This window comes from Ambystoma mexicanum, chromosome 1q, assembly GCF_040938575.1.
Source record: "Ambystoma mexicanum isolate Mex_15411 chromosome 1q, UKY_AmexF1_1, whole genome shotgun sequence".
Classification (NCBI taxonomy): Eukaryota; Metazoa; Chordata; class Amphibia; order Caudata; family Ambystomatidae; genus Ambystoma; species Ambystoma mexicanum.
In genome coordinates this window covers 1278120198-1278135299 of record NC_090922.1, presented here as the reverse complement: position 1 = coordinate 1278135299, position 15102 = coordinate 1278120198, and the positions used below count along the sequence as shown (strand labels likewise).

Below are 15102 nucleotides of genomic sequence, written 5' to 3'. Positions count from 1 at the left end.
TTTTCCTACAAAATATGCATCTTTCCTACTGACAAATGGAGGACCTTTTCCCACACCATACAGCAGAGGCACCCAACCATCTGTATGGGTGCCTTCCCCTCAGCAGGCATCGGCCTGAGGATTTGGTGTCTACTTCCATTTTACGTTCAAGATGAAACTGAAGGCTGCATGTGCATCGCCAATTGCTTCCAATTCATACTCATCTAGCGGATCATTTATGGTTCCATATATTCTGTACCAGTTTAGGCAGGCCATCCACAGGAGCATTAATGTTCTCCTTGATGGTCAAAACCTTGTCTCCACTTTGTTTAGTCTACCAAATATGCCCACCAAGACCTCCCTTACACTCATGCTCAATAATTGCAACATCTGCGGCCACTGATTGTAGAGCCTTCATTGCTGCCTGGAAGGGTCTGAACCCCTCTTTTCTCATACCTGGTCTGTCAGTTAATGTTCCATTTTTGCTTATTGCTTCTTCCCATATAATACCCGGGTGAGGTATGGGCTGTCACTGTAAACTCAGAAATGCCCTTTGTATAAAGGATGCTTTTTGTCCTGGTGCTGGCTCTTAGATCACTGATGTGTTACAGCCACCTTATATCCCAGTGGAAGAGCAACTTCAGTCCAGATTCCTGTCTACTTATGCTACCCAGCCAGCTATCATCTCAGCAGATATTATGCATTTCTGAGACTCCGCATGAGCATTCACCAAGGGGCTCCATCTTAAGCCTCAATTTTCTAGGTTCGATGGGCCATGAGGAAGAGATGAAAAAATGGGGGGCACACCAAAACGGCTTTAAATGTCACCTTTTCTGCCCACTGAGGGAGAGGATGGGCCTTAAGGATTGCTGGAGTAACTCCTGCTTCAGGTACCCTGTGTTTCCTTGTGGTGTTCAATATGGCAAATTAATATCTCCAGCAGTCAAGCTGGGCTGGGATCAGAGCAGTGTACCAATGTCCGTTGCTCCTGCTTAGGGCTCCCACACTAAGCAGCCTACTCCCTCCATCCTCCGGACAGTAGGAACAGCTCATCAATGCAGAACCGCTGTGTCGTAGGCCAATGCATAATCCATGTAAGGTGTGCCTCCAGCATTGTACACCATGGTAGAACGACTGCCAGAGTGCAAATTATCTTCTTAAAGTGGGCATCAAAGCATTAGACAGGCAGTCAAATACCTCACCAGGTCCCAAAGAAATTAAAAGGATGTAATAGGTATTAGTGCAGGAACAAAAAGGTCTTTAAACCAACCAACCTCAAGATAGTACAAACTAAGGCAGAGGGAAGCTGGTATAGATTTCCAGAGCTTCGCAGCCTGGACTGAGAATGGTCGGCCAATCCAACTTGCATATCTGAATCTGAAATTAGGTACTGTAGGCCGGCCCCTGCGACTTCCGTGCAGCAGTGCATTGGAGCAGAAATGCTATTCTCTTTAACCAGTCTCTATTACCATTTTGATTCACCATAGCCCTGCGTCTTCACCATAGCCTTGCGTCTTCACCATAGCCCCCGCGCCTTCTAGGAGAGTGACTCAGCATAATGACAGGGTCCACTTACATTGCTCACCAGCCCATGCAATAGCTGCGTCTCTGGGTGGTATATCCTTGTGCCCCCTGGCCCACATGTCCTCTAGATTTTCGGAGTGCTGCTGTTTGTTCAAGACACTCTCGTGTCACCAAACACAGCACATCGCTAAGACTCTCCTAGTTATTAGCCGGTGCTATTTCTCGTTTGCATGGGGGTTGGACACCACTTGCAAGAATGTTTTATCCAAACCACTGGCCTTACAAATCATGCTGTCATCTTCAGTCGCAGATCCACAGCGCATCCAATATAGATTTGAACCTTTCATGTCAATAGCATTTAAAATGAGTGCGAGACAGCTGCTGATTTAGAGTACCTTTGCAATAGGATGTAGAGTGGAGCTGCCCTATAGACATTATTACCTACAGAGTGCGAGTGACGGGCACCATTTATACATAGTTAACATGTGGATTATGAGGGAACACAAGGAAGGAACAGACCGTTTTGCATCTCATGGAATGTAAAAGGGAAATGTGTATTTGGTGAACAATGGTGGAATATTCGGTTACATTTCAGTGGCATTTTCAGCCTGCGGGAGGAAGCTGTGGGATTGGTATCCAATTACCCAGGGGTCTGATTTCCTGTTGGCCTGCATCTAAGCTATCCACACAACAAGCTGTGAGTGAAGTGAATTATTCGTTTGTTGAGCATTTGCATATTAATGGGTCGACTCTCACTGAAAGGGCGAATAAAATACCGGATCAACGTGAGGAGGAAAAGATATTTCACAGGAAATAGGCAAATGGACAAGTGTCTGATGAGAAATGCTAGACTACATAAGGATTGCACCAGCAAGTACACAATAGAACAGGCAGGAATCAAACAACTTGCTCCCACGAGAAAAGATAATCGCATGGCTTTCATTTTCAGTGACCCAGCCCTCTGCACTGGGTTTTACAACACCCAATCAGCTGACCACAGCCCCAGTCATTTTTATTAACGATAATTAACATTCCCATTAATGTTGTAATGCATGCATACAATGACCACATTGTTAAATTACATCAGACTGGAGCTTAATAGGGCAGGCTACTGTCACAGGTTTGTGTTCTAGACACTCTACAGAATGTAATGCCACACAAGAGGCACAAGTTATGAAAGCAGCCTACAACAACGTCACTAGAAGATCAATATCCACAAGCGTGCCTCCCATCCTATCCCCTCGACTAACCATCATCCGCAAAATGGCATCTGAGCCAAAGAATAGATGGTTAGACTGAAATTTGGCCACCGAGACACGCAGAAATTAGAAGGATTAGAAATCGTTATACATCACTGACAAAAGAATCTGTATTCTCAGGTTTCAACCAGTAAAGGAAATCTGACAAAGAAAGGAAGCAGCTGCGAACATGCATCATGTTATTCCCAATTGAATCTAAGGTGAACAATATGACAGTATCTTTTTTTTCAGAGCACACCTGTAAGTGACAGAAAACTGTAAACATATAGCTAACTGAACGCAGAAGCCGGGCAACCATAAATAGATCTTAAATGCAGCTTCCACACTTTACTGATATAATAAGGTGACATTCAACAATAAAATAAGACCTTCAAAAAGCCACGATGAGCCGCCATGCTCCAACATTTGACAATCTCTCGTGGCCTTCTAGCCTCCCCATATCTGGCTGTACATCGCACTTCCCTAACTACAGAGAATCTAGCAATGCACCTCACTTCGGCCATCATCTTGCATCTCCTAAAGAAACAAGACACAGACGTCTAATCCAGGCAGCTCCTGTCTGATCGGCACATCCTCCAGCTGGAGGCTAAACTAATACAAAAGGCACCTACAGAACAGCTAAACAAATAGTGTAATACAATGACTAATCACCATCACTAGCGTGAGAAGGGGGTTTAGACTCTATTAAAGACAAGGAGGTGAGTATTATACATCACAATCTTTACTCTGAAACAACCGCAGCAAAGAGAAAACCTTTACAAACACAGAAAAGTTTGAAAACAGAACTAAATAGAGTTCAATGTTAATGCAAGGGGGACTCCCCAATCCATCATGGAGGACAGGTCATGCCCTGCAGGAGACCAATGAGCAGGGACCCTCCTCTATATAAGTCCCTTACTCCAATCCCAACTCCTCTTTCTGAAGCTGTCTTGAACCAGACGTCCACCGCACAGACCAGATGAGAAATTAAGAAGACAAAATCCAGCGAAGCTCCTGTATCACGCACTCTCTACATCTTGTAACACGGACCCACGATCCTGAACAGAACCCCTCTGCCCAAAGCCAAAAGTATTCACATCTTGTAACTGTGACCAACGTTCCTGAACATAACCTCTGAGCCCGAAGCTGCAAGAACAACAAACAAAGAAGGGTGGGTGGATAGGAAGAACAACAAACCAAAGAATGTTCCTTCTTGAAACACTTGTGTATAAGCACGCTATAAATGTCCTATGATATCATATCAAGTGTGTTTGGGGGCAAGGGATAATACTCGCCTCCTTGTCTTTAATAGAATCTAAACCCCCTTCTCACGCTAGTGAGGGGGATTTGTCATTCTATGGCAAGACAGGAGGCTCCTATTATGCAATTTCGAAGCCCTTGCATCACATTAATTACAACATGATCAATACCATAGTGACAATACCATAATAATAGGAGAAGAAGTGTTTTAAATGTTTCTATTTTGACCAATCCACTGATTGCAAAAAGTACTCCCACAAGCTAAGCTGCCCCAATAACTGTCCTGAAAGGCATAGAAGCCTTAACTGCAAAGAACTAGGGAGATGTGCCAATTCCAGCGTTCCTCACAGGCCACCAAAACCAACTGGTTAAAAAAGAGGGGGTGGAGAGGGGAGGACACTATGCAAAAGTCTTTCTATAGAAATAGGTAGGAAAGCATAGGAGTAATAAGCTCCTCTGTTGCCAACATGAAACATTTAAAACACTTAAAAGTCATACCATTTTATGGTAACCTAGATAATAAACGTAAGAAGTGAAACACTTAGTTCTCCTGGAGATAAAGAAAGTACCCCCTAGAGGGTGAAAGCTTTGTAGATTCCATCCCATGCGTTGATGAAAAAAAGCACTATATTAAAAACAGGACATATCACATGACTAGCCTCGGGAATGGAGGTGGAAGGGCCAATTTCCATAGAAAGCCACAGCGAGTCAAAAGGATAATTTTAATAACATTTGATAGGACAACCTAGCCTAAGTGAAGCTAACATGCAATATACTTGAAGGCTTTGTGCACCCAGAAAGTTCTACCCCAAGTCCTGTCCTTACCTACACAATTGTCCCTGTATACCAGTAAACTTTCCCAAACCAAGAAAAGTATATCTTCTGGAGGCAGAAGCGAGATGGAAGAGAGGGCCACACCTGAAACCCAGCAGATAGCTGCTAAATAACCTCCTGACTAAGAAGAGTCTAACCAGGGGACACTGATGACAAAAGGATATTCCCGAAAAATCCTTGAACAACAGGAAGAGTTAAATCGGCCAAAGACCCCCAGACCTCCTGAACCCTTGAAAAGGACTCCACTATCATGGCCATAGGGAGATACTTACATAAACCTGCTTAAGAGACAAACTTGGCAAAGAGAGACTCATCTTACATCCAATCGTTCGCATCATATCGATGTCTGAGCTCCCTGCTAGAAGCGCCAGGTGCTAGGACCTACCCCCTCCCCCATGGTTGTAAATCCCCCCAGGGGAACATAAACCAAACGAAGGAGGACCCACTAAAATCCATAGACTTGAGAAAGACACTAGGGTGCAAGGAAAAAACTGATCACAAAACAGTTTATATATGAAACTGCTTTACGAAGGAGGACTAACCTTTGTCTTAGTAAATCTGGTCTATCTAAACACCCCATCACTCCGTGCTGGCACTTTATTGCAGAATAATCTCTAGAGGGAACCAAAATCCTATCTGCAATGCAGACGGCAAGGTGAACCCAGTCACCAACTAAGTGACCTTCAGCCTTTGAGCAATCATACTGACAGATACCTACAGGGATGTCTAATGCTGAGTCGCTGAACACCCTGTGATAGAGAGGTCGTAATAACTTGGATGAGCACCACTCCCATACCCATCTATCCCACTGAGGGATATTGTTCCTTCCTATAGGAGGAATACAGCCCCTTCACCTATCGACGGAAAAGGAAAAACAGAAGTTGATCCTCTTACATTTTATATTCTCGCACTTAAAACCCCCTCCCAACACCGTAGAAGGGATCACACTAACTCATCTGGACTGGAACCCGAAACGTAACCAAAACAAGGAGACAAGTATAGCATCCGGACTCCTTATGACTGAAGTGAACGCGTAGCGGGTCCACTTAACAGTGAAATACCAGGAAAAATGGTGAAGAGGAAAAACAAATATATATGGGAGGCAAATGGCCAGTGCAAGCTATGCAGCGGTGAAGAGCAAGAACTCCTGTTTAAAGGAAAAACACACGGGGTGGGCAGCAATGGCCTTGGGATAATTATCATGCCCAGTAATGGAAAGGCTGCAAAGGAATACTGGGACCACTGTCCCATAAACATTGAGGCTTGGCCCTCTATATGCATGCAAGGCTGTCTGGCCTCTGCAGAGATCAGGGAAAAGGAAAATAGAAGCACAAACACATAATAAAATAGCACTTATATAGTGCTCCAAACCCTCAGGCATCTGAGCGATGCTAAACATTACTATCCACAGAGTGTGGTGTTCATTTATCGACCTGGGAAGGATGAAACATTTATCTTGACCCTTCCAAGATTCAAAACCTGCGTCAGCAGGCTTTGCACAGATGTCAAATTAGGCACTCTACACGCTGTGCCAAAGGGTAAAAAGAACGAAAATAAAATACGAGAAACAACTCCCCCTTGAGTGCTAAACTGGGCTTGTATTCCTCGAGCAGAGGAGAAATTGTATACCCCGCTAGATGTATTAGCGGGAGCAGACAAAGCCTTGGGAGGAAAAACATGGAGGCGTGCTCCAGAATGTTAGTGCTTGGTAACCTTTCCTTCTGATACCAGCAAGTGTTTCCTAACACTGCAACAGGGTCAAAACCTGAGAGCTCAATATTGTCTTGCTAACAAGACAGAACAGTTACCTTTAAGCAAACCTTGTCCTTGCCAAAATACAAGATTGTATTAATACAATATTGAGACAATAGCAAGAGAAATCACACCACCCTTAAAGGAGTGGCATTGGTGTTGCCGAGCAGGCAAACCCCTCTGCACCTCAAGCTGTGCAGCTCCTGCACGTCAATAGGGATATCAGGGGTTATTTCCCTCTTCACAGAGTAGATTATATATCTCCAATTAATTGTATAAGAAAAAAGAGGACTGAACTGCCAAAGGAAGCCAAAGGACCGAGTTGTCCTGTAACTAACTAATGTTTGGGGCCGACAGGATTACTCAAAGTCTAAGGATAGCACCTAAGTGATGGCTATAAAGGAAGGTAGGGCCCCCCTAATGTCTGTGAACGACCTTCCAAACACTTATAAAAATTACAAAGTAATCCTTGCCTAGGAAGTGGGGTTACGCCCTAATGGGGCCCAAATCCTGGGCCTTTCTATAAAAGCTGATGCTTGCTGAGCCATCCGGGCTACTGCAAACAGGAAACGCTAATGATGTGCTGCACAAATAGCTTAAAATATTGTTTGAGAGGAAACACTGTGCAAGTGCACCTCAAACTGCTCACCCTAACAGGGAGTGGTTACCAGCAGTATGCAAGGGGCAACCTCGCACCAGAACACAGGCAAAGCCTGCAACCGACCAGGTTATGGCACACTACAGTGAAGGCAATCATCAATGCCATATACAGCGCTAAATAAACCTGCAGTGTGGCAGCGCATCAGGCTCTTGAGCGGGCGGGTCGGCGAAATACAGGTTGTAAAATGTCATTAGATAAATAACAATTAAAATATATATATATATATATATGTACAGGACCAAGGCAGGAAACAAACCCAGTTCCCGCTGCATGGAAAACACGCAGCTCTATCAATGAGCTATCCTGCTTCTGGATGGAAGCAGAAGCTTTTGCTACATTTCAACACAAGTGTATATAAACACCACGGACACTGGAAAGAAACAGTGGAAACATTGTAGGGATTTGAACTAACGCTCTCCTGGACACATGTCCATATCTTTAGACTATAAACATATACTGAGTACAAATTTGACTACAACTCTGTCCCAAAATGGTTCACTAAAACATAACCACACACCGGGACCAATAATCCAACACGTTCCACCCCACGTGCGCCAGGACTGAAGCAGAAGCTTCAATTAGACTGGTGGTGATAAAACGTCCCCAGCCTCCCCCCCCTTCCTAGGAGACACAATCCCGCAATTACAGAGAGGGGCTAAGCAGCCATGCCTGGCAAATGGCACAGTTGGAGGGCGGGTGTGAGGCCAAAGGTGCCCTGAAATAAATCAACCTGCACTGGCATGCTGTAATCACTGTCAGCTGCACATGCTGCAGAGGGGCCATCACGCGTGCAGGACTGATAGACCAAATAGCTCAATTACTTTCCCTAACAGAACAATTTGCCTAAAAGGAAGGAACAGACACACAACCTGTGAAGAACCCTTGTCCACGACGCCCAGTGGGCACTTTATGACAAAACCTGAAAAGGCCAATTACTGCCTTCTGACAGGACAACTTTGTTCTGACTGAACGAAATGCACTCTGCGAGTCAGCCAAAGGAATGAATAATCCACTTAAGCAAAGAGGCTCGCGCGCGCTGCTCTGAAAAAGAATCTTCCGTTAGACCAGCGCACAATGGGTTTTAAATCATTCCTAATGACATGAATGGTTACCTAGAACGCTGTTAATACCCAGAGGTTCACAAGCGCAAGCTCTAACATTCTAGCAAAAACTACACAATAATAAAAGCAACGGCCTCATGCGGCCTCCCAGAAACCGTCACCAAAGCAGTAAAACGTCCCTTATATAATAAAGGTAACCCAACATATATTTTACATTTATATTTATACAATGTATACAATTTAAGGCCTTAATGTACTATTAAAGCCTACCACTGACTAACATGCAAGACACAACTAAAAGGAGTGACTTAGCTGGGGTGTCAGCAGCAAAGAAAGAGGAGCTGGGATTGGAGTAAGTGACTTATATAAAGGAGGGTCCCTGCTCATTGGTCTCCTGCAGGGCATGGCCTGTCCTCCATGATGGATTGGGGAGTCCCCCTTGCATTAACACTGAACTCTATCTAGGTCCGTTTTCAAACGTTTTTGTGTTTGTAAAAGTTTTTTCTTTGCTGTTGTGGTTTCAGAGTAAAGATTGTGATGCATAATAGGAGCCTCCTGTCTTGCCATAGAATGCCTCATTCCACGTCAAGCAATCTAGATTCTGCATTGTAGAACCTTACAGCTGCCATTAACACAGTAGATCATGCCATTAAACTATCAAGAATGAAGCACTACATGGGTAAAAAGGGCACAGCTTTATAGTGGATTGCTTCTTTCCTGCAAGAATGCTCAGAAAGTGTAAGATGGAGTCAATTCCAATGCAAACCCATGAGTATTATTGTGGATGTAAGTTTACTGTTCGTTAAGGTACACCCTCAGACTAAACACGCCCAACTATAGAATTCCACCCCGAAATTCTGGGACAAGAAGCAGGCATAGTTGATATTATATTCTACTCTGTTTCAAGGAAAGTCAAATTTGGTCCAATAACTTTATTCTGGGGAAGTCAAAACAGTATGTTTTTGCAAGCATAAGCAGCTTGTATACAGAAGAAAATCAACATTACTGCAAATTCTCACTAACTTTGAAGACACACACTCATACACAATTAAATACATCTACATCTACATGTCACTTATCAGATAATAGATGTTACATTTCCGCTACTCATGAATACTCATGAACAATATTGATCACTGTCAGGACTCTACCTACCTGCATGCATTCAGAGACTCGGTTTATGACCTCATTACACTGTTAAAACATGCTTCTGCATTAATTTACTTGTTTTACTGTTGCAGTTTTGGGCCAATCTAATTTTATGCTCCATTCCGGGTTTGGGGTTAAACCAGCAGATGCATTCTGGTACATGTATGCTGTCCAAGAGGCAGAGGGCTGGAGGAGGCATATACTGAGCACATTTGTTTGCAGCAAGCTACAAAGAGCTGTAGTGGCCCTGATTGAATTCACCTGCTCCAAGCCGCTGCAGGCTAGGCTGCTGAGAGCTAAAGAGACTGATTACAACCCACTTCTGCAGGCTACTAAAACAGGGGCTGGCTTAATCGAACACAGCTGTTCGAGACTGCAATCAGCTCCACCCTGTTGGGCTGTTGACTTTGAAGGCCTTTATAAGCTCACTTTGAACAGAAGCAAGTCTGTGCTTTTGAACCTTTTCTGAATATCCTATTTGGGCTTTTCAACGTCTGCCTGTTTTTGAATTTCTTCCCCGATTTCCAGTTTTTGACTTCTGAAACCTTGTCCTGTTTTGCTGTTAAAGACATTCCGTTCTTTTGCAGATATCGTTTCTGCCTTTCTGTAAAAACCTTGTTTTCTGTAAGCATTTCTGCTTCACAGACTTGCCAGGCTTCTGCCTAGCGTTTCTTGCTTTCTCTCTGCAATCCCAGTCTCTTGAGGTTTCCTGTTTGTTCTTTGCCTGCAATAATTCCAGACTTCAGTCCATAGCTCTAGTACCTGTTCTTAAGTAATCGGTTTCCTGAGCCCCTTTGCGTGGAGTATTCTGATATTCCAGCCTCTGCCTTGTACTTTGTTACTCGCTCCTGTCCTGTACTGGGCTACTTCTTTCAATACTACTGTCCGCCTGTATTACATCTTGATCCACTGTTGTGCCTCTAGTCTGTATCCATGTACAGTGTGACCCTTGGGTTGGTCGTATTCAGATCAGATAAGGGAAAGACTTCTGTTACCTTCACCTAGTCCATTGGAGTCTTGCCTGCCTCAGTAAATTGTCTCCAGTTTTACCCTTACTCTAAGTACCGTGGCACACCTAACTCATGATGCTGATGCATCTGTAATCTGCTTGTACTGATCCCACTCTACTTCAGTTGGTTTCAGCATAAATATGCTCTACTTTTCCACCAACAATCCATGGAGACCCCTTACCATATTCCAGTACAACCTTTATTGTGATCAATCTGTGTTGCCCAGTATAGTTGCTCGTGTTTGCTTTCTCTCCGTCTCTACTTACAGCCAGCTCCTGCAGTTCCTGTGAATACCTGTCTCAACTCAGATCACTTTAGTATGTACCCCGTTTCTGTTATATGCTACCTTGGCCTTAGGAATGTAGTATAATTTATAGTGCTTTGAAGTATAGTGCTTTGAAGTATAGCGCTTTGAAGTATAGCGCTTCACTGAATGTGCTAGCATTCTATTGCCAGCAATAATGTGGCACACACACATAGTCAATTTATGTTGCCAACAGAGCAGATGAATTTATGGCTGGAGGCATGCAAGGTATGGAATTCATATTGCAGCCAAAAATCCCATTATAGAGAGTAAATGTGCATAAACCTTTTTTTTACATTTTTCTTTTATCTTCCTTGAAATGCCTCATACACAGGGGGCTACATTATTTATCTATCTAATTGACTGACTTAATTAACAAATACTCATCACTAGTGCTAACTCATTAACATTATAATGTAATCTCTATGTGAAAATGAGGTGGAAGTGCATGTTTTGAAATTCGCTTTTAAACGTGTATTTTCTCTCCGATTTTCTCTGGCTGTGATGAATGCGAAGGACAGGAAGGCAGCAGGAAATCAAACAGAAACAGTTATTATAGTATGAAGCTCCCATTGTTTGTGACACAGGGGTGTCAACCGAATACACTTTCTGCTAATATGATTGGAGGGAAGTATATCTGCAGATATGCTGCGTAAACAGCAGAGTTCTGCTGGGGAATGTCTGACAAAAAAGTTCAGATCACTTTTGCTGAGCTGCCGAGACAGAGGATCTGAGACTGGCCTCTGAGACAGGCATGCCCAGTCTCACTTAGCGCCAGCTTGAGAATTCCTTGTTCTCGCTGTGCATTTCAAGTCTTCAAGATTACAAAGACAACCCTGGGCCCATTCTTCGGAGGCGAGCAAAGGGAGGTCGCGTGGGGTAGAGAACTACAGATAATTGGTAAATATTCAAAGTGAATTGAGGTTACTGTGTGCTGTTGTACGAATGACCTAAAAATATCAGGCAGGCAGAGTAGCAAAAGGGAATCCCCTGTGTTTAATTGCCATGTTGTAATGTTGCAATGTGTGTTGTTCTGTCACTGTATTTTTTTCTCTTCTTTTTGTTACAGACAATGCGGTAATACAAATGTACAAATGGTAAGATGTCTTCTTTGAAATTGAACTTTTATAATACAAATGATATATATGCAGATCGTGTAGAGTGTTTTTGTTTTGGCCATTTCTTGGTGCATTTAAAATAATACCTTATGAAATGGGGAAGATTTTTTTTTTTTGGTAATACATGTGTCATGTTTCCCATGCGGATGGAATAGATAGACTTAGCAGTGATAAATAGTTGTATGCGTGTGTTCACCCAGTGCATGGTGTTTGTGTGGAATATAATACAAAATATAGATTACTGGGGGTCCATGAACCAGTAATGAGGCCTATGGAAGCATGGTTCACTGATGTACAAAAGTCAGTGATGACACCACAGGTTATTGATAATACTCTATGTGTGAAATTGTGGTGTCTCTGTATATAGGTCCAAGGCTCTCTATAGATCACAAGAACATTATAAGAATAAGGAAAGTTGTGTATGTTGGGGCCATAAATAAAACAGAAAAATCATGTTCACCACTAAATTAACAACAATAGTGTATACTACTAAATTATCCCATATAATGTAATAAGGTATGGTCACAAAGGAAATAAGGGCAAAGCCAATCTAAATGCAAGGAGTAGTCATCATTTTTTTGGCGGTAAGAAAATACCACCAGACCCCAAATCTACACAAAATATCCAACATGAATCTACCCTAATCTACAGTTCATACTGTGAGATATAGCTTTTGCCCTGTAGTCTCTTGGCCAGACTCCTGTCAATCACTGTATAGATTAAACAGCATTCTTGACAATTCTTTGTTTTCTCCAATATCACCAACAATAATAGTATCAGAGAAATGTCACACCTTAAAATGATTTGCAGATTTGCTAGATATTTCTCATTATCTATGTGTTCCCATGTGCAATGTGGTGTTTTTGGTTTCTAACATATGCATGCAAATTAAATACAAGCAATAGTAGGTTACATCAAAATATTCTGGCTTGAGTTAAGGGAAGAAGTACTATCAAAAGTAGAACATACAGAATATTGATTTATCTGTGCTCTGTAATGACCGAAGATTATGATTATCAGAAAGGACAAACACTATGCCCCCAATTACTGTGGATAATATGGGTGCATCTAATTTAGGGCCCTCTCAATTCAACACAATGTCATTGGCAAAATCTCTATGTTCATTTAAAATTGCAATATTCCTTATGTCAACGGAAGTTGTTTAGGTAACCTGTCTTTCATCTATTATCACTTTTTAAATGGATAGGCTTTCACATGTCTTGATTTATACATTCTCTGTAATGTTGGCCACTGACCCACAGTCCCCAGTTAGTGACTGTTGCTGTGAAAACACACAGGCGTCGATGTACTTGTCTTTGGTTGTAAGGGACAGCGTGCCTTGCACAGAAATGCTGGTCTTTAGATGAATCTTCATTTGGCTTTGAATATGCACAGAAAGCAGGATAAAAACATGCTACAACATTCTAATCGCTACCAATTGGTTATAGTTTATAAGACACAGCATGCAACGTGCAGGAAAACACTATTTATTCAGCATTGAATCAGATGTAATTTGTGTTTGGGTCTAGTGAGGAAGCAATGAGCATTTCAGATTTGTAATCAATTCCATCCCATCCAATGGTTCCATTCCTAGTTTCCCACATTCTATGGACTTGACAGAGAAATGATTCTGGTGGTCTTTGACCTCATAGCCTCCCGGTAATCTCCCCAGTCAGTTAGGTCACACTGCTCTGTGCTTTATCTGCCCGCTGGGAATCAGATTTCGTCAGGCATCCTCTGGGCCCATCATCTCTTACCCCTCAAGAGGTCAACACACCACAGGGCTCATCCAATTGGACAAAGGTTCACCTTTTTGTAGGCTTCAAACTCTTAACGCTCCCATTCTACTTCAGTGGGGGGGGGAGGAGGAGGAGAAGGAGGAGAAGGAGAACTCCATACACTCCTTAAAAGTTGTCCGGAGAGCGCTTTGCAACTTCCAAACAGGTTTGCAGCTCATATTTGTTAATGATATCATTATTTTAGTAAAATGTAAATGCCAACTAGCAGAACAAGCAAATGTCAGCGCATGTGCATTTTGAATAGCCACCAGTGAAGCCAAAATCCCCTCAGATTCAATATAAAAAGTTAAGTGCTTCTGTGTAAGATAAAGTGCTGTCTTCAATCTATGCGTATTAGAGCAATTACATTTTCTAAATCCAAAAATAAAAATCACCTTCCATCATTAGCACTCGACAACCTATATCACATTGCCTTTTCAATTGCTTGTCATTTACAGGTCTAAAATCCCTAACATGCATTTATTCTGACACACACAATATTTTTAATTAAAACGGGTGACCTGGACTTTTAACCCTACACATCAATACACTTGAATAACATTGTAAACAGATTACTATGAAATAGCAGACACATGTAATGTAACTGATGGAGCCACACTAAGTCATTTGAGGTCTGTGTGATAGTTTCTGCATCACTTTTAACCAAGTGTGACTTTGAGCACCTTTGTTGATGACATGCATATTAAAGGATGAGCAGCCTGATGGCTGCAATTAACCCACTACCATCCAAGTGCTGTTTTTGGTCAGGTATTATTAATCTAAAGTGCATGAATGTAAAAAGAAGTTACACAACAAATGTGCTCTATTGATGATGCACCTGCCATATATATTTGCCTTGACAAACACCATTCATTTTTTCCAATTACAGGTGCTAATGCCATCAGTATGAGCCAAAACTAAAAATAGTCTGAGCAGCATATGAATGTAATCCAAAAACTTGAATAAAATAGACAAAGCAGAAACTCAGACAGTATAAGAATAAAAAAGCTCTGCTCCGGGCGGCATCAGCAAATGGGTACTTTAAAGGGTGTGTGTATGTAGAGTACAAAGAAGTGGTAAACTCACAGGTCAAAAGAGAGCCAACAACTCTCAGTGCATTAAATCCTGAGCAAAATCATTGTGACCTCAGTCTTGCTCGTCCATTCATATTTTATTTCTCTACCAACTGGCTTTCTTTTATGCAGCTTCAGAAAATTGCAACAGTTATGAACTGCTTACTATGGCTGATGGTACTTCTAGTCCAAAATGTCTTGAGCCAAAGGGTGAAGACCCATTTACTAGCTGCCGCGGCCACTGCCAGCCAATCCCGAATTGCTTAGAAGTCACCACTCTAGTGCGCAGAACAGGCAAACACCAGCCACCTTCCTCTGAACATGGATTATCAAACTTGGCCAGTTTCTCTTCCATGGTTTC

The 15102-nt window shown here is 42.5% G+C and overlaps 1 protein-coding gene across 3 annotated transcripts in view; it reads right to left on the bottom strand.

Annotated features, from left to right (window-relative positions):
* The window catches only part of FYB2 (FYN binding protein 2), a 365509-nt gene that overhangs the window by 211449 nt on the left and 138958 nt on the right, over positions 1–15102 (bottom strand). The window lies entirely within an intron of this gene.